At 46.1% G+C, this 24,768-nt stretch overlaps 1 protein-coding gene across 1 annotated transcript in view; it reads right to left on the reverse strand.

The window, feature by feature from the left end:
• Nucleotides 1–24,768, reverse strand: part of LOC142557214 (band 7 protein AGAP004871-like) — a 370,091-nt gene that overhangs the window by 303,657 nt on the left and 41,666 nt on the right. The window lies entirely within an intron of this gene.

The following is a 24,768-nucleotide window of genomic DNA, read 5'->3' on the forward strand; positions in this document are numbered from 1 at the left end:
AAAACTTTGCCGACGACGGCTCCCACCGCCGGCGAGAAGAGGGGGCCAACTTCACTCGGCTCTAGTCTTCCTCCCACGCGGGTCACACACATACACGCCCATTTCCATAAAGAGAGAGACGATAAAAGCCAAGTCCTCCGGTTGCTTCTCCTTCGGCGACGCGGCCTGAAAGCGGTGAGGTTCAGCTATAGAGGAGGTATCGCGGGCTCGTTGCCGCCCTTCTTTTTCACCGGTGCGCACGGAAGGGACAGAAGTGAGCAGCCTCCGGAAGCGCAACCAAATTGAACCGTAAAGTAGCACGAAAGGCGAGCGCGACGGCTTCACGTTACGCGCTCCGCGAAATGCAGCAGCAGCAGGAACTGGCGGAGCGAGGGCGAAAGAAATCGAGACGGAGAGGAACAAAGGTACTAAAAGTTTGTGAAAGCATTGTAAAAACGCGGACGTCAGTGGAGCAAAAGGGACGACGAGCGATAACAAAAGAATCCGCCGCCCCTACTCGCGCACTTCTTGGGCGAGGTTTATATGCTCGATCCCCTCCCTCCGCGTTCGTTCTTTCGTTTCCCATAGCCGATGCCAGAGTGGCCACTCAGCGAATCTGAAGAGCATAACGACAGATATAAAGGAAACTGCGGGGTGGGCGAGCCACGCCAAAGGAACTGGCAGCGCGACACGAAGGGAGCTCGTATACAGAGATGCCTCTCAGGGGCGACCGAAGAAGATGCGTGCGCGGAGTTGTTTTGGGGGCGGCGCGCGCGGCCGCCGCAGAAGGGAAAGCGTGCCGGACAAGCCGTCGCCGGGCCGGCTCACTCGGCCGCGGGAAGGGCAGGTCTGAATACTGATTGCCCATTTTGAATGGGGAAGAATAATAGCCGAGAAGCCGTCGGGCCCGGTGACAGCGAGGCGCTATTTACTCCGAGTTCCATCTATTCTGGCGGGTGGGTGGCCCGACGGCGCGGCGAATCAGGCTGAAAGCCGCTGGCGCGCGTTCGTGCGTCTGTCGCCCCCGGGACGTGCGCCGACAGACGGAGCGGCCGAAAAGCGGGCCGACGCGCGCGCTTTGTAGCGCCGACGGCCGCGCTCTCCTATAGCTGGCGCACGAGAAGCCGAAGAACGCGCCTCCTTCCCCGCACGGGCAAACCGCGCCGGGATCCTTTCTGTCTGCCGTCGACGACGTCCTTAGACCGGCAATGAAGAGCCCGCTGCTGCTCCAATCAGACGCGAATGCGGCGTGTTTTCGGCAACAGAGAGAGAGAACCAAAAACAGTGCGCGTATAGCACACGACGGCGACTGTGGCGAGTTCTGCGGCCACGGGCTCTCCGCGCTATAGTCCCGTGGCGCTCGTATACACCGGAGGAAGCAGCTTGGGCAGAAGACGATTTATATATATATATATATATATATATATATATATATATATATATATATATATATATATATATATATATATATATATATATATATATATATATATATATATATATATATATTATATATATATATATATATATATATATATATATATATATATATATATATATATATATATATATATATATATATATATATATATATATATATATATATATATATATATATATATATATATATATATATATATATATATATATATATATATATATATATATATATATATATATATATATATATATATATATATATATATATATATATATATATATATATATATATATATATATATATATATATATATATATATATATATATATATATATATCTTGTTACTATTTTTCAACACTATTTCCTTAAATCACCTTGGCAGACGGCACAAATTCTCCTTTATAGCTGAGTTCCATAGAAGCGCAGAGCTAATTTGCTGAAGCCGCAGTGTACCGTTATATGATTTTTTAGAAGAATTCAGGGGTAAACTGTTAATTAATTGAAATCATCTCTTGTACTTATGGTATTGAAGAAAGCCCATTTAAGGGCCACTTACACCGGATCAACCCCACAAACCCTAATACTGGCATCTGTTTCACTGCATCCATCCGAGACTCTGTGCCAGAATACATATGCAGTACGCGCGAATTTTTTTCTCGGGGAACGTTCCTTATGCAAAGGGGCCCAAAACTACTGCAGGGCAAAGGCCTCTCCCATACTTCTCCAACTACCCGGTCATGTACTAATTGTGGCCATGTTGTCCCTGCAAACTTATTAATGTCATCCGCCCACCTAACTTTCTGCCGCCCCCTGCTACGCTTCCCTTCCCTTGGAATACAGTCCGCAACCCTTAATGACCATCGGTTATCTTCCCTCCTCATTACATGTCCTGACCATGCCCCCCCCCCCACCCCCATTTCTCTTTCTTGATTTCAACCAAGATGTCCTTAACCCGCGTTTGTTCCCTCACCCAATCTGCTCTTTTCTTATCCCTTAACGTTACACCCATCATTCTTCTTTCCATAGCTCGTTGCGTCGTCCTCAATTTAAGCAGAACCCTTTTCGTAAGCCCACAGGTTTCCGCCCTATACGTGAGTACTGGTAAGACACAGCTGTTATACACTTTTCTCTTGAGGGATAGTGGCAACCTGCTGTTCATGATTTGAGAATGCCTGCCAAACGCACCCCAGCCCATTCTTATTCTTCTGGTTATTTCAGACTCATGATCCGGATCCGTGGTCACTACCTGTCCTAAGTAGATGTATTGCCTTACCACTTCCAGTGCCTCGCTACCTATCGTAAACTGCTGTTCTCTTCCGAGACTGTTAAACATTACTTTAGTTTTCTGTAGATTAATTTTCAGACCCACCCTTCTGCTTTGCCTCTCCAGGTCAGTGAACATGCATTGCCATTGGTCTCCTGAGTTACTAAGCAAGGCAATATCATCAGCGAATCGCAAGTTGCTAAGGTATTCTCCATAAACTTTTATCCCCAATTCTTCCCACTCCAGGTCTCTGAATACCTCCTGTAAACACGCTGTGAATAGCATTGGAAAGATCTTATCTCCCTGTCTGACGCCTTTCTTTATTGGGATTTTGTTGCTTTCTTTATGGAGGACTACGGTGGCTGTGGAGCCGCTATATATATCTCTCAGTATAATTACATATGGCTCATCTACACCCTGATTCCGTAATGCCTCCATGACTGCTGAGGTTTCGACTGAATCAAACGCTTTTTCGTAGTCAATGAAAACTATATATAAGGGTTGGTTATATTCCGCACATTTCTCTATCACCTGATTGATAGTGTGAATATGGTCTATTGTTGAGTAGCCTTTACGGAATCCTGCCTGGTCTTTTGGTTGACAGAAGTCTAAGGTGTTCCTGGCTCTATTTGCGATTACCTTAGTAAATACTTTGTAGGCAACGGACAGCAAGCTAATCGGTCTATAATTTTTCAAGTCTTTGGCGTCCCCTTTCTTACGGATTAGGATTATGTTAGCGTTTTTCTAAGATTCCGGTACGCTCGAGGTCATGAGGCATTGTGTATATAGGGTGGCCAGTCTTTCTAGAACAATGTTCCCACCATCCTTTAACAAATCTGCTGTTACCTTATCCTCCCCAGCTGCCTTCCCCCTTTGCATAGCTCCCAAGGCGTTCTTTACTTCTTCCGGCGTTACTTATGGGATTTCAAATTCCTCTAGACTATTCTCTCTCAACCCGCCGTGGTTGCTCAGTGGCTATGGTGTTGGGCTGCTGAGCACGAGATCGCGGGATCGAATCCCGGCCACGGCGGCCGCATTTCGATGGGGGCGAAATGCGAAAACACCCGTGTGCTTAGATTTAGGTGCACGTTAAAGAACCCCAGGTGGCCAAATTTCCGGAGTCCTCCACTACGGCGTGCCTCATAATCAGAAAGTGGTTTTGGCACGTAAAACTCCAAATATTATTATTATTATTACTATTATTATTCTCTCTCACATTATCGTCGTGGGTGCTGCTGGTACTGTATAAGTCTCTATAGAACTCCTCAGCCACTTGAACTATCTAATCCATGTTAGTAACGATATTGCCGGCTTTATCTCTTAACGCATACATCTGATTCTTGCCTATTCCTAGTTTCTTCTTCACTGCTTTTAGGCTTCCTCCGTTCCTGAGGTCATGTTCAATTCTATCCATATTATACTTCCTTATGTCAGCTGTCTTACGCTTGTTGATTAACTTCGAAAGTTCTGCCAGTTCTATTCTAGCTGTAGGGTTAGAGGCTTTCATACATTGACGTTTCTTGATCAGATCTTTCGTCTCCTGCGATAGCTTACTGGTATCCTGTCTAACGGAGTTACCACCGACTTCTATTGCACACTCCTTAATGATGCCCATAAGATTGTCGTTCATTGCTTCAACACTAAGGTCCTCTTCCTGAGTTAAAGCCGAATACCTGTTCTCTAGCTTGATCCGGAATTCCTCTAGTTTCCCTCTTAACGCTAACTCATTGATTGGCTTCTTATGTACCAGTTTCTTCCGTTCCCTTCTCAAGTCTAGGCTAATTCGTGTTCTTACCATCCTATGGTCACTGCAGCGCACCTTGCCGAGCACGTCTAGATCTTGTATGATGCCAGGGTTAGCGCAGAGTATGAAGTCTATTTCATTTCTAGTCTTGCCATGTAGGCTCCTCCACGTCCACTTTCGGCTAACCCGCTTGCGGAAGAAGGTATTCATTATCCGCATATTATTCTCTTCTGCAAATTCTGCTAATAACTCTCTCGTGCTATTCCTAGAGCCTGTGCCATATTCCCCCACTGACTTGTCTCCAGCCTGCTTCTTGCCTACCTTGGCATTGAAGTCGCCCATCAGTATAGTGTATCTTGTTTTGACTTTACCCATCGCCGATTCCACGTCTTCATAAAAGCTTTCGACTTCCTGGTCATCATGACTGGATGTAGGGGCGTAGACTTGTACTACCTTCAATTTGTACCTCTTATTAAGTTTCACAACAAGACCGGCCACCCTCTCGTTAATGCTATAGAATTGCTGTATGTTACCAGCTATATCCTTATTAATCAGGAACCCGACTCCTAGTTCGCGTCTCTCCGCTAAGCCCCGGTAGCACAGTACGTGCCCGCTTTTTAGCACTGTATATGCTTGTTTTGGCCTCCTAACCTCACTGAGCCCTATTATATCCCATTTACTACCCTCTAATTCATCCCATAACACTGCTAGACTCGCCTCACTAGATGACGTTCTAACGTTAAACGTTGCCAGGTTCAGATTCCAATAGCGGCCTGTCCGGAGCCAGGGATTCTTAGCACCCTCTGCTGCGTAACAGATCTGTCCGCCGCCGTGGTCAGCTGCTTCGCGGCTGCTGGGGACTGAGGGCCGGGGTTTGATTGTTGTATTCATATAGGAGGTTGTGGCCAAGTACTGCACCAGGGTGGCCAATACTGCTCTGGTGAGAGAGTGCGTTATCGGTTATGGTCACCGGGATCAGGCCGCACTCCAGGCCTGTTTATGCAATTTTCTCAACACACGGTTCTTTTTCCGGTGGAAAATTGCGCGGCACCGGGATTCGAACCACGGTCCTCTTGCACGCGAGGCGGCTACTCTACCGCCACCGCAGGAGTAGTACGCCTCATTTAACCTACAGTGGTGCCTTCTTTGATCAGTCAAGGTGGACCTATCTGAGCTCGGTTAAACCGCTCAGATGGCACTCAACTGGAGAAACTTGGTATTCATGACCTGCACATGTGTGGCCATACATAATAGAGGAGATTTCTTCTTTTTTTCTTTAAGAGGGTCCCCGTACAGTGATAAACTCAAAGAAAAGAAATATTAAAAATGGGGGAAGAAAAAAAGAATGAAGAAAATAAAGAGAACAGGAGATTTGAACTCGTGACCCTTGAATGTTGCCCGGAGAGATAGCTCAGTCGGTTGGTCCGTCAGGCCTTAGGTTACATTGAAGCGCCATAACTCCTGTTCAGAGCCTCGTACTTACGTGGAAAGAGACTGACGTTGTCCGCGATAGTCGATTTCTGGTCCGACTGGTTGGAAGGCATACTTTCTTGGAAAAAAAGAAGATCTACATTGCATTATATGTGCTCTGCAGTCACTAATAAGAAGTTATTTAGTGGAAACTTTTTACTTAGTTAACGGCATATGGTGTTCGGCTGCGCCCAAGTCATACCCACCTCTTTAAGTAAACCAGCCGAAGAACTGGAATTGTGTATTAGCAAGAGGGTCATTCAACGCCAAATCAACCAGCAGTTTTTTCGACCGCCACAGATATTGCTGAAAAATTTTCTACATGTTGATTGAAGTTCAAAACTCGTCCTCGTTTATTTTATTTTCCCAAAAATTTTCTAGCATTTTGGCGAAAATTTATTGTTCTTGCCCAGGTGAGCCAGGAGGCATCAATCAACTTTTTTTTTTGGGGGGGGGGGGCACATTGTATGATCCGATCGTTAAAATGGTACGTACGGCAAGACAATGAAGTGATGTCACTGCCAAAATAACCAGTATTTCAAATATTTGAATACTTCGAGTGCTTTTGGCCCCGGCAAACGCCGCTAAAATTGCAAAGTTACAATTTTTTTTCTCAGAACACAGCAAAACCCAGAAGAGCGCAAAATAAATATAGAATAATAGCCCGATTAACATACTATAGCCCAAAATATTACAAGCTTTGAAGGTTCAACAGATCGCCTGAAAAAAAGAGCTGTAAAGTTCCAGCTTTTTGCAAAAGTCTTCGTGTTCAAGGTCAAAACAGTTGCTTTCGTGGTCGACATAGAAATATTTGTGAAACATCACTATACATAGCTTTACGGGGTGTTTCACCTAACTTGAACCAAGGATTTAAAAAAAGTGGTTAACCGCAGCTGAATGAAACCAACGGCATGGGGTTTGCCATCATGTGGCGCTCCTTAGGGTCTTTCTTATATTGCGCCTAATTAGTTAATTGACTAAGATCAATTATGCAAATTTTTTTAATATTAATACTCGACATGTGCTGCGCTGCCCTCCTACCTTAGTTCTGTTGTTCTAAGCGCGAGAAAATATCGGCATGAATGGAGCTCGGTTAATTCCAGCAGCCGCGTCTTGATCTTGGCGCAGAAATAAGCTGCACGTTGGCTTATTAATGCGAACAAAACGCACAGTTGCCACAAAGCTCGAGCACGGAGCCCTTACGAAGCTAAATTTGACACGTAACGACCACTGTGCATTTGTTTTGGAGCGAGACGAGCTAAACAACTATCTAAACCAATTTACAACAGCGGCAATCAGTTCACCTGTTTTTATGCAGTTGTCGCTTTATCGTGTGTTTTTACGGATGCCGCTGCTGGTTCTCTTTCTTTTATTTTTTTACATGTACTCTTAGTTCGTTTAACAGAAATTCGCAAGAGTGACACGAACCGCGGCTATTCACTTCAGCCGCCGGGTTGCTTCCCCCGGTTTTCTGACATCCTTTTCGCGGTTGCGACCATGCCTAACGCAGCAGTATCTGCGCATGTTCTTTTTGTTCACGCTTCTCGCGGAGGAGCTGCCAAGAGGCCACGCTGAATCCATTGGCAAATTGCAAAAGCAGGCTTTCAAGCGGACCTGAGCGCACCACGGACAATGGTGAAATGGCGGTGAGGGCAGACTCGCAGGTGCCCACCGCCGCTGTTAGGTGGCGCGACATGGGCAGGCAAATATTATTGCACGGTGCCCATGTACGGCGTGGACCACACAACTAGCGCTTGAATTTCTTCAGCTTCTTCACCAGCTCGCCTAGCTAGCATTCTATGTCCATTTCCACAGTGGCTTCCAGACCACCTTGGTATCATGAATAACGAACATGCCGCTGACGATCGGTCTGCTCAGGAGGATCACGCGCGGAAGAACTCATACCACTGTCAAGAACAGACACAGCAACGAAACTTCGCATGATGCAACATTGCAGCAACAGAGTCCATGCGGACACGCGAAGTTTCCAACATAGCTGTCTTGAATTTTGATTTATTTATTTGAATTTGAATGTTTATTTCCTGTTCATTCTAAATCAAGTTTTCATCAACTGGATCCTTCTAACCGACTCCGTCTCCCATCTGCCCTATACCGAACCGAGATAACTGTTCTTTGTCAAGTGTGGCTTGATGTATACCTTTTACGAAATATTTTGCTTGCCGCATCGTAATTACCGACCGCGCTATATGTGAGCATTGCTACAGCAGCAAAACAACCGAACGCGCTTTTTTTTTTCATTGATCTCGCTACAGCAAAATAGATACGTCTTATTTTATGTCTTATGCTTGAGAATGTGTAGCCGGTGTGCCAACCGTGTTCTAAATTTAAAAAAATTACATGTTTTCATTTATTTATTTATTTATTTATTTATTTTATAGTGAGGAGGGTCGAGGTAATAGCGCGTCGTGTATATGCGGCTACAGAGGACACGTTAACAGCCATTGAAATTAAGCAGCGCACAGGGGAATACAAAGATGCTTAAATTGCTGTGTTACTGTAGTTAAGTGTGCGTTTCCCACATATTTCGGGGAAAGTGAAAGAAAATGCAAAGCGTCTTTGGTGGGACGCCACCCACCAAGTGACAATGTCCCCATGTCGCCTAACCATTTTAATTGTGACTTACTCGCCCCTTCCGTTGCTTCTTTTATTTTGTACCTTTCCCGTAGCCCAGGGACAGTGCAGATGTACACTGAAAAGTGAGACAGTTACGATGCTACGCGACCTTTCTCTCCGATTTTTCCTACTTGTTTATACGTTGCTGCTACTACAACAACTGCTCCTACTTAATTGGCAGTCAAGCTACGTAGGCAATCCTTTCAGAAAAACCTGTGTCAAATGTTTCAAACCCACTGCGCGCCACGGAGCGCACCGATTGTCAGGACGCGCCCTTCTGGTGCTTCAGAAGGCGTCGTGTTCACCGCTCGGTTGAAGTGTCGAGCGGGTGGAGCGCTACGGGAGCTCAGAGGCCGGCCACCGGTGCGGCTCCTGTGGTGCTTGTGGCCTCAAAACTTTTGTTAAGGTCTGTACATCCAATTATATTCTTTCAACGTACTGTAGACCTAATGTGAACTCTTCAACAATATCAGAGGGGAAGCTAAATTCGTTTCTTTAAGGGAACGATTAATCGTGGTTCGTGGATTATAATCTGAGATCTGAATATGTAACAAGTATATAGCTTTCCGCTGAACACTTAGTATTGAGTTATTTTGCGCAGGGCATGTGTGTTTAGCCACTGCGGTCTCTCCAAAGCAATTTCGGTGTTCCCGCTTATATTGCTCGAGATGCTACGTACAAGCGAAAACATACAGTCGTGTTACACGTAAGTTAAGTGCATCTAATAGCCTCCATCTCGGCGATGCCGTGGATTTAGGATATGAACTCGCGCCAGCCAACTGCTGGCTCCTAACGTGCACAACGTTTTACGAGGCCACTGTGGTTTTATGTAATGCGTCTATCGTTCGCGTCTTGCTGTATGGCGGGCAGTGGCGTTTGCTAAAACTATGAAGGCTGAATTTCACGAAAATGCACGTAAATAGCCACGACGTCCGTCGCCTCATTAAATGACCGTGCACCGCACCGGAGCTTGTGTGTTGAGGGCGTCCCTTCCGTGCTCTGCCTCCTTTTTATCATTAAAATGGAGAGAAGTGTAAGACTACCGCCATTCCCTTCAGTAGTTTAACATCGCTGAGTAAGCTAAATGCATAACGTGTGTTTCTTTCTTTATGCGGAACACTTTATTTCTTAAAGAAATTGTCATATCCAGTTATTTATGTGGTTTTACGGGCCAAAACTATGATATGTTTATGAGACACGGCCCATGCATGGGGGACTCCGGGTTAATTTTGGCCACCCGGGAGGCTGTCATGTCTACGCCCCTGGCATTTTAGCAGATAGGCTACGCCGCTAGGTGTGCATTAAATTCAGCAAGAAAAATCTCGAAGACAATTTTGCTAATTAAGTAATACGTGCTAATGAACTTTTCCACCATTCCCGTTAGACACACGCAATAGCTAAATTGAAACCTAGGAGTAGTGAAGTCAAGTCTGCTTAGCAGAAAGTTTAAGGATCGCACCACTTTCAAGATACCCACCCCCTAAATCTGCTAGGAAAATTCCTCGGCGTTCCAGTTAAGGTCGTCGCACAATGTTAGAGGCACGCTTTTAAGAAACCGTTAACTGGAAGGCCAATGTATTTCACAGCACATTTTTAAGGTGGCATATATCGACAATGGCGCTAGTCTTAAGATTTTCGCTAAGTAGACATGACTTCACTGTACTCGTCGGATTCAATTTCGTAGTCTCAACATGTACCCAAAAGTGAATAATCGGAAATTTAATTAGCAAGTTTTAGGTAATTAGCGATATTATCGTCGAAATGTTGCTTTTATTTTATTTTATGTACCAAAGTACCCACATCGCCTTCGATAGGCATTACAGTGGGAGGGGAGGGGGGTATCACATAAAAGAAAAGAGATACATAATACAGGCAGCCTATTCCACGTAGTCAATCTGCAATAACGGCAGGCGCCTAAGTGTGGCAGTTTCACTTAAAAGAGAGAGTTACGCACAAAAGGAAACGCCTGGTATATTCCTCCTCGCCTTTAGACTCCTCGCAGCACGCGCTTCTCCTTGCTACTCAGCACTTCCACTGCGCTCGCTTTCGTTTTGGTGCTTGGATAAATACCAGAGTACCTACGTGGGTGTGATCTATATTGCACGGATGCTTTGCGTTTACAATTTCGTCGGGCACGGACTGGTTGTCGTGTGAATGCCTCTTGGCGCAGTGAACCCTACGCTGATCAGACAGAAAAAGGGGCACGATTCTCTTTATACGCGTACAGCAAAAGAGTCACGCAAGTAAACTATGTTACACTGCATGGGTGGCGTTGCTGCTAGCAAACCGAAGGCGTTAGAGTCCTGATTCAATTACTAATTTCCGCGTTATTCAACAACATAGTAGGAAGCAAGGGCTACCGTAACTATCTCCACGAGTGAGGGATATAGCTGAAGCAGCGCGTGTCCATTAAGGTCGAGAGAATGCGTTCTCACCAGTTTTAAATGTAACGCCCATGGCAAGTAGTGTTACGATCGGAATTATCTTTAGTGAGACCGGTCCTCAATGCGCCGTGGAATTACGTGGAGCAGGAGAGAGCCAGATGTGGAAGGTGCGAATACTGGGGTTTTTTACACCTACATGCAGAAGCATGTAGGTGTAAACTTAGTGAAGAATCGCATTTAGTGGAGCCTGGATCGCTTTCAGACTCCGCGTAGTTTCCTCAGTTAGCGAACAGCCCGTCTCAGGCGTAGTCCAATCAGGCGGACTGATTCTCTTCTCAAGCACTCTGCCAGCACAACGTCACACACTTGGAAAAGGAAGCATGCTTCACTCTGGGTGGCGTATACAAGCACACACAGGCACCTGGGGCGCGCACACTTTTCTCTCTCGCTTAGATGAACCGCCTCTTCCTGGCAAAGGTTAAGGAAATCGGTGAGGCCATGTCGTTGAAGCACCCCGTCCAGCGTCGTCGCTCGGTTGCCGGTGCCATGCTCGTCGGCTTCAAGCTCGACAGATTCAACGATCCATTAACCTCAGCCGGCGTTCTCAGAAACTGGAGAGACTGCCGCCCAATTAGCTATGTTTGACCATGCCTGCGCGCTTTCTTTCCTGCGAGCGGGGCGCCGACAGTCACCCGTATCAGGAATTCTCGGGTCGGTAGGAGCGTTGAAGACAGGACGAGCCGGTGCTTGTCCGAACACCGTAACGAGGTGATTCTAATGAGGTCAGCTATAAACATGCCTGTCCGCAAAGTCACAGCAGTAACTTTGGGCGAGTTGGTGGTTTTAATCCATTGCTTCGTGTAGCGCCAAGTAGGAGACGGAGGGGGTGATAGAAATATTTGCGAGCGCGCATGCTTGTCGATTATATACATATATATATATATATATATATATATATATATATATATATATATATATATAACGTCCATCTCCAGCTCGGCGCTAAATGAAGAAATAAGCCGATATGAGAACGGAAGCACACACATACACATATGTTCGCATTGTGAGTTGACTATAGTATTAGTCTGATTAAACAGTGAACGCAAAATCTACAAATTTTGGCAATCATAGCTGGTACCTGTGGTTTTTCTGCATTAGTTCACTTCTCGTAACAGGATTCGAAGTGGCATAACAAACATAAAGCTCAAAGCGTTCGTCTCACTAGCGCGTGTGTCAAATAAAAAGAAAGCGCATGCGCCACAGAAAACCGAGGCGATGAACGGAGACTAGAAGCTTCGACAAGATACGCGAACGTTACGATCTCGAGGGAAAGAAGAGAGAGGGCACGGGCCGGAACACCCTCTCAGACCTCGACACATGGCGAGCAGAGCGATAGGAACAGGCGACAGCCCGAGCGTGCGCCAACGGATGAGTCACCACCCTCCTCGAAGACGTTTCGGTGTCCGCGGCCGAAAACACGAGAAATGTCTAGAAGATTCCCGGGCTTTGTTCATGCTATGGGAGCACGACTCCGTCAGAAAGTTCGAGAAACGCCGGCGACGGTGATAAAAGCGGAATCAGTGGGGGGATCAGACCGCACCTGTGAAGAGATATGACGCGTAGACCGACCGTCTGCAGAAGAAGGAGATGCCCGGCAAGCTAGCCGACGAGTTGCTCGGGCGCCTGCATTTCCGGAACATGTCCCGTATTCGAGATCTGCCTCGAGTTACGCCGACGACGTCTAGCTCAGGACCAGCCCGGGTGAACATGAGTGGACACTTGTTACTCCTGTTCATTCTGTACTGTACGTGTTGAACTCTTGGTGCTTGTCGTTCATTATATTCTAGAGATTTGTGAGCACCCATTGCATTGTGATGTGCCTAGCCGAAGTATGCATGTGTGTATGTGATCGGTTTATCTGAAGAATATATTTCGTTGAGTTTCGACAAATCTGGGCTCTGACTCGGTCTTTGGACCACAATCGTCGTTCGCTAGGGCAGCAGAAGGCCTTTTAATAATTGTCCGTGCTTTCGTGGGGTTATTTTCGGAAGCTGATCAGACGGTTTTGCGATTTGGCCCGGCATTGGCGCCTCGTTCACGGGGTGAGTGACGCATGGCGACGAGAAAACGAAAACTAAAAGCCGCGCGCGGGCCTCCGTGCGTTTTTATCTTTTTTAAATATAAAATGGAGTAGTATGTATAAAGCAGAGTAGGAAGCTGTATTTTGCAAAAGTATACCTCCGATGAGTAGCAGATCTGGCATTCAATGTATTAAAACTTCCTCCACCCTTGATCGCCTCCACTCGGTGATCCAGATACAGAACACAAGCGGCCACGTACGGCCGTTCAACTACCGAGAAGTCTACGTGAAATTCGGCTTCTCCTCGTTTCTCGGTCTTGTAGTACCACATTCTGCATACCTTGTCTCGTGCCGCCAGGGATCTGCTCCAGATGCATTGGCTGCCGAAAGCAAGCGGTAAACATAAGAGGCGCGTTCCAAAGTGCATTTTTAGAGCAGTCGCCAAAAATAACCGCACGCAGCGTACGATGGGCGCTTTTATTGTTTGTTTGTTTGTTTGTTTGTTTGTTTGTTTGTTTGTTTGTTTGTTTGCTTGTTTGTTTGTTTGTTTGTTTGTTTGTTTGTTTGTTTGTTTGTTTGTTTGTTTGTTTGTTTGTTTGTTTGTTTGTTTGTTTGTTTGTTTGTTTGTTTGTTTGTTTGTTTGTTTGTTTGTTTGTTTGTTTGTTCGGCGGGCGAAGTATACGCGGCGACATCGAACATAGAGCAGCTCTCGGACGCATCCCGAGACGGCGGCGGGCGGATGAGCGCCGCTTCCCTCAGCCCCCGGACCGCGATGCTCCATTTCCTCGTCTCGGCCGATTGTCGGAGCGACGAGAAGTTACATAACTTATGCCCAACGGCAGCCCGGCCTTGAGCCTCCCGCGGGGCCTTCCGAAGCCCCATCGCGGCTTTCCTTCCGGTTGTCCGCTGCTGCGGTGGCCGCGACCCGCGGGACCAAATACTGTGCCTTCCGTGGGCGGCTCGCGCGCACCGCGCTGCTCTGTGCAACACGGAGCCCCGCGGACGCGGTGCGCGCCCCGCAGGGAAGAGGCAGATGTGTTGATCGAACACCGATGATAAACAGCTACTCTTCCGGAAACGCTGGATGGCTCCTCGGTGGGCTTTGGCAAATGGGTCTTCGATGGGCCCGCGCTCGGGGCAGAATTGCTCCAGACGCGCTTGCGCAACGCCAGCAGCACGCGTGACCCTCGTAAATAAGGGGAGACGAGCAGGGCCCGGTCAGGCAGCTCGCATTCCCCTACAGACCCCCGTTGCACACCGCCGCCTGAGGCAGCCAACGCTTTTGATCGTGCCCAGGAGACCTCAATTGCTTGGACATCGGGACGAAGCCTCTGGCGCAACTTGCATGGAATTAATCACGCGTCTCGTGCGGCGTCGGCGGCTCTCCCTCTAATACGTTGTTCCTCTGATGCACCGCGACTGCTGGAGTAATTCTTGCAGAAAAGCAAAACAAATAAACAAAAGAATTCCTCATTCGCGTCGGCTTCTTAACGGCTCGGATTTGTTTCTTGATTCGTTTGCTGATAAAGACCCGGATCCCATTTTTCTTTCTCTCTTCTTCTTCTCTTTGCCTAAAGTATGAGTGCGAAAATAATGCGAACAATGCATTGTATAATGTATTATAAGCCCAGATCAGGACCACACTCACATTTCTTTACACAACAATAATAACACTCCCATTCCAGATAATCAGTGTGCTTCTACTTTAAATACTTATTTTTCTTCTATATTGACCACAGAAGATCAGGCTGATCTGCCAGATGCATCGGAACTGAACTATCAATACATGTCACCAATTGAAATAACAGTTGAAGGTGTCGCATGCCTGTTAAATAACCTCAAGCTAACCACATACTGTGGCGTTGGCGACTTAATTATAAGATACAGAAAAACACCGTCATAGCATCTAGTAAAATTCTGTCTCACATCTTCAGGCAATCTTTAGAGACTGCACTGCTGCCCTCATATTGGAAGATAGCAAAGGTCATACCATATTGAAGTCAGGTAATAAACACGCACCGGAAAACTACCGTCCAATATCATTAACATCTATATGCTGCAAAATAATTGCATCAAATGTCTACAGTCACCTGGAAGCCAACAATTTTTTCTTTTCTAACCAACACGGATTTCGGAGAAACTTCTCTTGTGAAACATAATTACTAGAATTAACAACTGATTTGCATGCTAACATGAAAGAGGACCTACAAACTGATTGTGCTTTTGTAGACTTCTCAAAAGCATTTGACCTCGTAGCACATTGCCGTTTGATTTTGAAATTATGTGTTCTTAAATTAGATTCTCTTACACTAACATGGATTTGCAATTTCCTTTCTAATCGTCAGTAATTCACAGCAGTTAGTAATTTTTCCTCTCCTATTTCGCACGTTACTTCAGGTGTACCACAAGGCAGCGTTCTCGGGCCATTACTATTTCTAATATACTATAATGACTTACCCAATAACATTTCCTCACACGTACGCATTTTTGCAGATGACTGCATTCTTTATCGTTCCATCAAATGTGCCGATGATCATGCAATCCTGCAAAAAAAGCTAGAACTTATTTCTCTTTGGTGTAACACTTGGCTAATGAAGCCTAACGTTTCTAAATGTAAAATTATCTCTTTTAGCCACAAGCATACTAAATCTACGTTTCCTTATCACATAAATAACATCACTATTCTGCATGATACTCAATATAAATATATTGGTGTTAACCTAACTTCGACTCTTTTGTGGTCAACGCACACTGCATACATATGCGCCAATGCTTCGAGATCATTAGAGTACATAAGACGCAAGTTGCATAATTCTGCTAAAGACATTCGTAAACTAGCTTATCTAACATTCATTCGACCTCAGCTTGAATGCACGGCATCCGTCTGGTCTCCCCATTAGAAATACTTGAACGAAAAACTCGAATCTATTCAGAATAGGGCTGCGCGTTTTATTTCACATTGTTATGACAATAGCAAAAACATAACACAAATTAAACTCGAGCTCTCACTACAGCCCTTGCATGATCGTCGTAATATAGCCTTGCTATCATTATTTCATAAATATGTCCATAATACAGCACCATCAGTTCTGCCTCTTGAAATTGCTCATTACAGGTCACAGCGGCTTTACAATCAGTTCAATTGCATGCGCATCGACGGAAAGGCTAATTCATTTAACTACTCGGTTCTTCCAAGAGCCATTCGCCTTTGGAACGTTCTTCCTAACGCCATCGCTTATGAGAGTGACCAGGGAAAATTAGGGCATCTTCAAACAATGAATTTTTCAAACTCTACATAACCTAACGTGTTATTTTTTTTATTGAGTTTCCCGTTATTATTGTGCTACTACCCCTTAAATACTGTTTTGCTATAGCTAAATATTGTCCCGCTCACTCTGTAATTCTATTGGTTATATTTTACTTTGTGAAAATTTCTTGCTCACTGACCTCTCGTGTTCAAAAGCATTCGGTTTGTCTTTTGTACAATTTTTAACACCACAATGCTGCATGTTAGCGCATTTCTTACACTGTATATTTGTATATGTATTCACATATGTATTCTAATTATTGTATAATCTTTCAGTGTACTCTCCCTCCTTACACAAAGCCTCAATGGGCCTGTAAGATATCTTTAAATAAATAAATAAATAAATAAATAAACCTGATGCAAACAAACGCATGAAAGCATTGGCGACGTGGCTCGGCTACATGAAGGAGCATGTGACCGTAAAAATATATACGAAATGCCTTCACTGTCGTCCAGGGGTACTTCAAGCTGTAGAATTTATACTGATTCCTGTGCCCAAATTTTGTAAATATCTTTACTCTTTTGTAGCTATTTTGCTCTTCTTTCTTTTCTTTTTCATTACGGTCTTTGTCATTGGCTGGCACGCTACCGGGCCACCATTTTCTCCGGGATTGACCATTCACTGCGATGCAAGAAAAACGCTGTGCCGAAGAAAAGGCACAATTTCAAATTACGATCCCAGGCTGGAATTTGCTCTGGCAAGAGCGTCTATTGCCGTGGTATACCTACGCTTAACCTGAGGGGAACTTTCCTAGTAGTCTTCTCAGTTCTTACACGGCAGAGACTGGCTACGAGCGTGCTTGCGGTCTATGGCGTTCACGCTCGGTGTTCCCCTGCTGCTCGATTTCGTCGAGATGTTAGCGGCAATGACGACACTTATCGCCCCCGCCATTCGTCACCGGCCATCACGCTGCAGGCACTTCACACGCGAGGCAAGCGCTCCAACACGGTCGCCGTCTCGTCGTTCTTGCGGCTGGACCAATTCGCACGTTCCTCCGACACCAAGACGATGCTGCGAAAAACGTGACCTCGAGGCACAGGGTATACTACACATTTTCTGCCAGCCTGCACGTACGAACCCGTATGGTAGCTGTCACGCGCGCCCCTCAGGAGTCCTGTCAGAAACATCAGGCAGAGATAATAGTAAAACGGGGCCATTTCCTCGCGGCCTCCTCATAGGTATACTTATACACTGCATTGGTCAAACGCATTGCGTGATTAAAGCATACAAGCTCCATGTATACGCTGAGCCATAAGTCCTAATTTTTCGCGGCCCCTGTTGTACTGGTATAGTTCCGTCACCCACGAGCGTTCGTCAAGACTCAAATCTAGTCTCGTCACAAGGAGGTCTTATGGAGAGATGCCGTTTCAGTGATTTTCTTCGTTCCACGCACAATACGCTGTATGGTAGGCGTACTTGTGGGTGCATGGGTGTAGGTGCGTGTAGCCGAAAGCGATAAAGTCAACGGTACGTATCACTATAAATAAATAAAGGCACTTCTACCAGAATCGAACAGTGACCCTCTCGATTCCGAAATGGCGCTTAAGCAACTGCGCCATCAGGAAACCGAGTACATAAACGAGTGAAGAGGTGCAAGTGGCTTACGATGCATAGCGTACTGTGCGCGCACCATGTGTTAAGTGCTAATGATGATAGCAGTATCCAGTAGCGGGCTAGTCGTATGACTTTAGATGGTACAGTTAGCACAGCTCGTTACCCCATAATGGACCCATACCAACTCAGACAAATGGCTACCTCGCTCTATTTGTCATGTGACAAATAGAGCGTGGCGCACTCGAAGACAACTGGTACAAAAAATTGGGAGTTGCTTAGCTCGGCTATGCCAGGATATACGTAGCGAAAGCTAGCGCATAGCATGGTTAGCCTTGGTTAATCTTGATTGCAAGTGCAGGTTTGTCTGGTTGTCTAGCTATGTTGCGGCGTTTAGCCAGTCATTCGGCGCGCTGTTCGTCTGTTTCCTCGGCGATTCGTTTCCTCTTCATCTTGTTCCGATGTCGATTCCAGGGCTCCTCCTGCTTATCAGAATTGTCACCGTCCATACTGCCGCCTCAATTGTGGTTGCGGCGCACGCGAGCTCTCCTGTTCAATCCACCGACTTGTTATCAGGCATGCGACGCAGCTGGCGAAGCGAGCGGAGGCGAGCGCAACGACGAGAAACGCGGTGTGACGTCATACCAAACGGCGGCCGCGGAAAGGCGCGGCACTGCGCAGCGGCGGAACACCTGTGGCTCGGTGCTACTAGTGGCGCATGCGCAGTAGTGACTAGGGAGCGAGAGAGAGAGAGAAATATCCGCGGCGAGGCGCGCGTTGTGACGTCATGTGCCTCCTTGGAGCACCGCCACGGTGAAATCGCAAGTTCGCGGCCCAGTAAAGCTTTCGCTTTAAAAAAGCACACATGGCTGTCACCTGTTGCGTTTAAACTGAACTTTGCGGCACTGAACATCGGACTTTTTGAATGAATCGACTCGCGTGGTGCAGTCCGCGCGTGATGCTACGATAGTGAGCTGCATCATGTAGTATGTGAGTAAATGCCGTCTCTTGTAAAATGTCACTTCAACAATTGTTCAAGAGAACACACACACTTGTGAAGGGAGTTAATAAAACGTAAGGCCTTAGTTTGATTCTAACGTCCTAAAACGATACTGGGTCGAACAGCCAACTTTTATTAAACAGTCATCAGCGAAATTTCGTAGGCACGTGCGGGAACACTATGTTATGAATCGTTCATGTAAATGATAATTAGCAACGGTTCCGACATTGTCCATGCATTACATCAAAAACGACTGGAACAGAAGCCACATGAGTTATCGCAGCGTGCTCCTGCGCATCCACTAAAGCGGCGATTTTCACGTGATAAGCTATAATGCGTCCTTTCATCGTCCTTTCTTTATGGGGAATTCGTTGTTCTAAGAGTCAGCGTATGCGGATGGTCCTCTCACCCTCAACACTGCGCGCTGCTTCTCAGGACTGTGCAACTCTCTCGTACAACGCCTATTTTTTTGTACGGCAGCATTGTACAGATTATTAAGAGGCGCTGGGCATTGTGGGTTATCGTCGAAAGCAGCTGGAAGAAGTTGGAAAAGTTGGTCAATGATTAAGGAGTAGGCAGGCGCAGGTGATTAGAACAGTGTCACGTGATAGCGTAGCATCATCAGCTTCTCTCGCTGGGTCGCGCCGATCGCGTTGCCGAACGCATCTCATTCCGGCGGCGCAGAAACGGCTTTTCCACGACGCGCGAAAAAGTCGGACTGGCGAAACGCGCGAGCAACGCGCCGCTCACTTGGAAATCGCTCGGGCGTCGAAAATGCGTCGATGGGAAAAAGGTGACGCCAGGAGAACGCCAAGCTCTTCGTCGCGCTAACGACAGAGTCTGAGACCGAGCGACGTCGATGCGAGAGGCCGGAGTAGCACGAAGCTAGACTCGAGGCGCTGCGGGCCACGAGAAGGTCGCAAAAGCCAAGGACAAGCTGCGATCACCCATAGTTTGCGTCTGCTATGAAAGAATTACTTCGTTCACGCGTGTAGTGTGAGATAGAACTGCGGTTCTCATAAAGGTATGCTGCCCCTCATAAATGTTACTCCATAGTTTAGAAGAAAGGAAAACATCCATCAAACTCAAACGGAGTACAGTGCTCAAATCAAATTCGGGGGTTTGATCATTTGAACTTCTCTAGAGACGGACTGTATGAGGGACATCTAAACCTGTGTACACCAACGTTTTCCTTTTTTTTTCATTTCGTCTTTTTCCTTTCCGCCGCGGCCGGAAAACGAACCCGCGACCTCGTGTTCTGCAGGAGGACGCCATATAGCGCCACCACCGCAGGTCCGCGGTGTGCAGTGGTGAAGCGCCATGTTCATAAATCTTGCGTCTTTCGAACATGAAAATGGTCCCGCATTTTGGTGTTATAAAAAAAAATTGTCTGTTTCGGTCTGTTGTCCCCTGAAGTTGCCCCCAGCTTAAAAAGAGCAGGGCAAGGTGTTTCAACAAATTTAGGTGCTTGATTTCCTTACAGGAGTCCTATATTATACACGATGACCCGTCGCGATGGCTCTGTGACTATGGCGTCCTGCATGCCGTGGGCTCGATTCCCGACTACAGTGGCCGCATTCATTTGGCAGCGATACAGAAAAAAAAAACATTCGTATACGACGTCAGTTGGCTTGTATTGAAACAAAGCTGTTTAACTGTTTCAGCAAAGCGGGCAAAAGCTTTCTGCGGACTTCCATTGAAGCACAGGTCACCTCCCAACGTTTGCAACAACTGGGACAATTTTTGCGTGCCCTTTGACATGGTAAAAGTAACACAGACGCAACTCGGTCGAATAGAAAACGACAAAGAAAGAAGAAAAATATGTCATTTTATTATATCGTTTCTGCCCGATTTAAAGCTACCGGTTGATCAAGCTTCTGACAACAAGACATTGTATTCAGGCATGCGCCACAGCGTATTGTTTGCAGCTGGGAAAGGTGGCGAGCTGGACTATCAAGAACTGTTTTTCGTAAACTTTCTCTACAAAAGTTCCTAGATATTCTGCGCCACCATTCAGTTGACCATCGTTCACTTATCTGATTTATCACTCACTACCTCCGGACGAACGAAAAGCAGCAATTCATTCTAACACGATTTTAAGATGCCAGGCCACCACTGGGACAATTTTACACCATACGCGACCATTGCGTTCGCATGTGAAAGTTTAGACGGCAGAAATGTCAAAACATACACAGGGCTTTTTTTTTAGCTGCACCAAGCTTTTTAAAATTTCCTGTCGCAGCTAGTACAATTCTAAGCCTTGATCCAAATTACTTGATGAGGTGTCCATTACTCCTACGAGAAATCAAAATGCGTAATTAAATAATTAACACAATTATGCTAATCAAATTGTTAATTATTTATTTTACAGCACTTATTCGAATTTACGAATTGTAGCTAGTGACTTCTCTAGGCGTATTCACTTGGAACGAATTCTCTGGACCGTGCCGGTTTTGATATATTAATTTTCGAGGTGTCCGACGAAATCCATTGGCGTCCCAGGCATTTTAGAGCGCAGCTCTTTGACGTCCGTTCCTGGGTTTCGCGTCGGCGTCGTCGTCGGCCTCGTAACCAGCTCCGCCCCCCTTTCATCCCCCCAGCGCTAGCAGCGATCGACTGATACCGCTGGATGCCGCTGACGCCGCTAGAGAGTCAAGATAACGTGACTGCATAGAACACCGTCGCCGCCATGCAGAAAGAGGAGGAAAGGGTCCCCCCCCCCTGTTCTTGTGTGGCGGATAGGGTGCTCTTCAGTTGCCGACGCGCCGGTTTTCGTTGTCCCTGAAACCAACTCCGCAGCTGGGGTTGACTCACTATCGGCGTCAGCGGCATCAGTCAGTCGCTGCTATCTCTTCCCTCCTCCCTTTATCGTGTTGTCCGCTTGCTGCGCGCGCTTCTGCCCCCATCGTTTGCCGCTGGGTGTACACGCCGCCCCCCTCCCCCCTCTTCCTGCGAGTCTCCGGTTGTCAAAGCGCCGGCTCGAACTTAGTTCCTTTCTTCGCTCCTCCTCCAATGCAACCCCTGTGCGGTGGCAATCAGAGAGCCAGATCAGTGTCGGCTTGACATAAAGACAAACAGCAATTTCCTAACACTTATGCGGGAGAACATCCCGTTCCTCTCGCTCGTAACGCGTCCCACGGCTGTGACAACCTCGCGAGGCACTTGTATACATCTCGTCTTTGAGAATCAAGCATTGGTGTACCAAGTCGAACATATATCAGTCTATTTCTCCGACCACAAAGCTTCCTTCATGACTGTCAAGAACTGTTAGTGGAGTCTTTGTTAAAGGAATACGTGTGAAAAATAAAAAAAAATTCTGTGATAGCGCATACATGTGTTGCTAGATTTCTTTGCCTCAATCTATCGAAAAGGTGAAACAGCTTATTTGCTGCGCTCAAATTTCGCATTAGGAAGTAACGTAATCGTCGGCAATTTTTGTGCTTCAATGCATAAAACAGAGTTTTTTTTTAACCTTAATTGGAACGCCAATGTATTTCGTTGGATACATTAAAAATTAATATCTCGAAACTAGTGCAGTCCTGAGAATTCCTTCGAAGTGGATACGCCTTGCGAACTCACTGGCTGTAATTCATAGATTGAAATATGGGCCTTAAAGTAATTATTTAAGAAGCTCATTAGCGCAACAATATTAGTTATTCAATTAAGCATTTTGATTACTCGTAAATGAAATGGCCGTGTCATCGATTAATTGGGTTGAAGTATTCGAATAGTGCTATCTGCCACAGGAAATTTTTTAAAATTTGGTGCAGCTAAAAAGAAACACCCTTCATGCAGTCTTTATCAATTGAGCAACTTTTTCACCAGTGAATGCTTGCTTTCTTGTAGTGTTTTTTTTTTCGTTCAAACCGAAGCGAGGCCTATTCAGGAAGAGCGCATATCGTGTGCTGTAACTTTCGTCACGTGTCACGCGCGAAGCCTGGCGATCTGACGCAGGAGCAGCGAGCAGTAATCAGATTTTCAAATCCATGAGCAACGAAGCCTCTCAATTATCTCAGAGAAAGATTGCGGCCATGGAGATATTTTAGTACTACTGGAAGTTGGGTACACGAGAGGTGTGGGAGATCTAAAGAGGGACGAGCATCGATCCTCGATGGGCACCGCTTCTCCAACCGCAGTCATCAGAGCAGAGAAGGCCCGCTCCAGCAGCTACCGTCAGGAAATTAAACTTTGAGGCCGCCCGGCCTCATCCGTTATGTAGACAGCGGACCTTGGTCCCGCCGATTATCATGTCTTTTCCAAACTTAAGCATGCGCTGCCAGGTCAGAGATATCTTATTGATGAAGAGGTCAAAGCGGTCGTGCGCTCCAAGCTGTAGACATTGCCAAGATCGCTCTATATCCTGGTCGGATTAAGACGTTAATGGAACGAGAATAAAAGTGTATTCCGAGCGGCGTGACGTCGTCGAAAAATTAGGAGTAATTTGGAGCAGTATTAGAGGAGTTTAGTACTATTTTGTTGGTCTTCGAAGCAGCCCCAAAAGACGATTTTATATGCTGTGGGTCATAAGTTAAACGGTGCCGGCGCCAGGCTCCAGACCGTGTTGAACGACAGGCGTATACGTATGACCGCGTTACCTACATCTCCGCATACAATTATTGCAGCCTAGGCCAACTTCTCAGGATTAGTACTGCGTTTAGGCCTAACATTTGTACTGAACTCATTTCTGCAGCTGCACTATTCGCATTATTACCTCATAGCTTTTTGCCAAATATATTAAATTTTCTCAGGCGAAAGAGACGGAAGTGGGCATTAAACGAAGCAGCTCTACGCCACTCACGACAGAGTCAGTTTCCTGAAAGAGTACATAATATATCGATCTGTTTATAGACCTCGACAAACCAATGCCGGCAAACTTATCTTAGTTGTTGTTACCTTAATGAAAATTACCGTTACCGTTATGAAAATTAGCTTAACTGAATGCATGGTCACGTGATACCAGTGATGCTCAGATTGATGAATTGGTCGAAGCCAGATTGTGATAGTCTGGCTGAAAGCTCTAGACGACGGAATAATACGGGATATCAGGGGACAAGGGCGCTGTGCGTCCTGAGGCAAGCAGCAGAAGAGGAACAACCTTATCCCGAGTCGCATGCGGAAAAGTGCAAAGAGGACACCACGCAAGTGGTGGAACAAGGAAATAAAGCAAGCTATAGAAGAGCGTAAGCAGGCGTCGGGGTATCATGGAGAAGCCAAAAAGGTGGCATTACACGAACAAGAGGCACTCTTTATAGGGAACAAGTACTCAGAATGGAAAACGGTGGCACGTACCACTTAAATTGTGGAACAAGGAAATAGGTTATACTATAGATGTGTCTAAGCAGGTGTCTAGGGATCATGGAGAAGTAAAAAGAGAGGGGGGGATTACACGAAGGAGAGGTACACTTTAGATGGAACAAGTACTGAGAATGGAAAACGGTGGCGAGTAAACTCGTGCAAAACAAAACTAAATGTACGAGTAAACGCTGGGTGCATGACATTCGCAAAAGAGCCAAAGGTGCACGAAAAAGATTCAAGACCCACATGAGAGCACTCGGAGTTCCAATTAAAAATTCCTGCATGGCTATAAGGGATGAAGACGGTAACATCTTCGAAGGAGGCGTCGTCCGCCTGCGCTACATGAGATAGGTTATTAGTGATAACTTCGCCAAGAAAGAAAGCGTAGTTCATACTTAACCTGATCCAGCAACAGAGGAGTCTGATAGATCAAAATTTAATGAAAAAAAACTTTTACTAAAAAAATGTAGAAGAAAATATCCCTAATAACACGGAAGCAGACCAGATGAAATCCCAATACAGCTAATCAAACAGCGGGGTCCAAAGAACCAGGCACAGCTGAATAGTTCCATAGAGTAAGCGATTAAAACAAAGAAAATTCCGGTTGGATGCCGTGAA

Source organism: Dermacentor variabilis, chromosome 1 (genome assembly GCF_050947875.1).
Source record: "Dermacentor variabilis isolate Ectoservices chromosome 1, ASM5094787v1, whole genome shotgun sequence".
Taxonomy (NCBI): Eukaryota; Metazoa; Arthropoda; class Arachnida; order Ixodida; family Ixodidae; genus Dermacentor; species Dermacentor variabilis.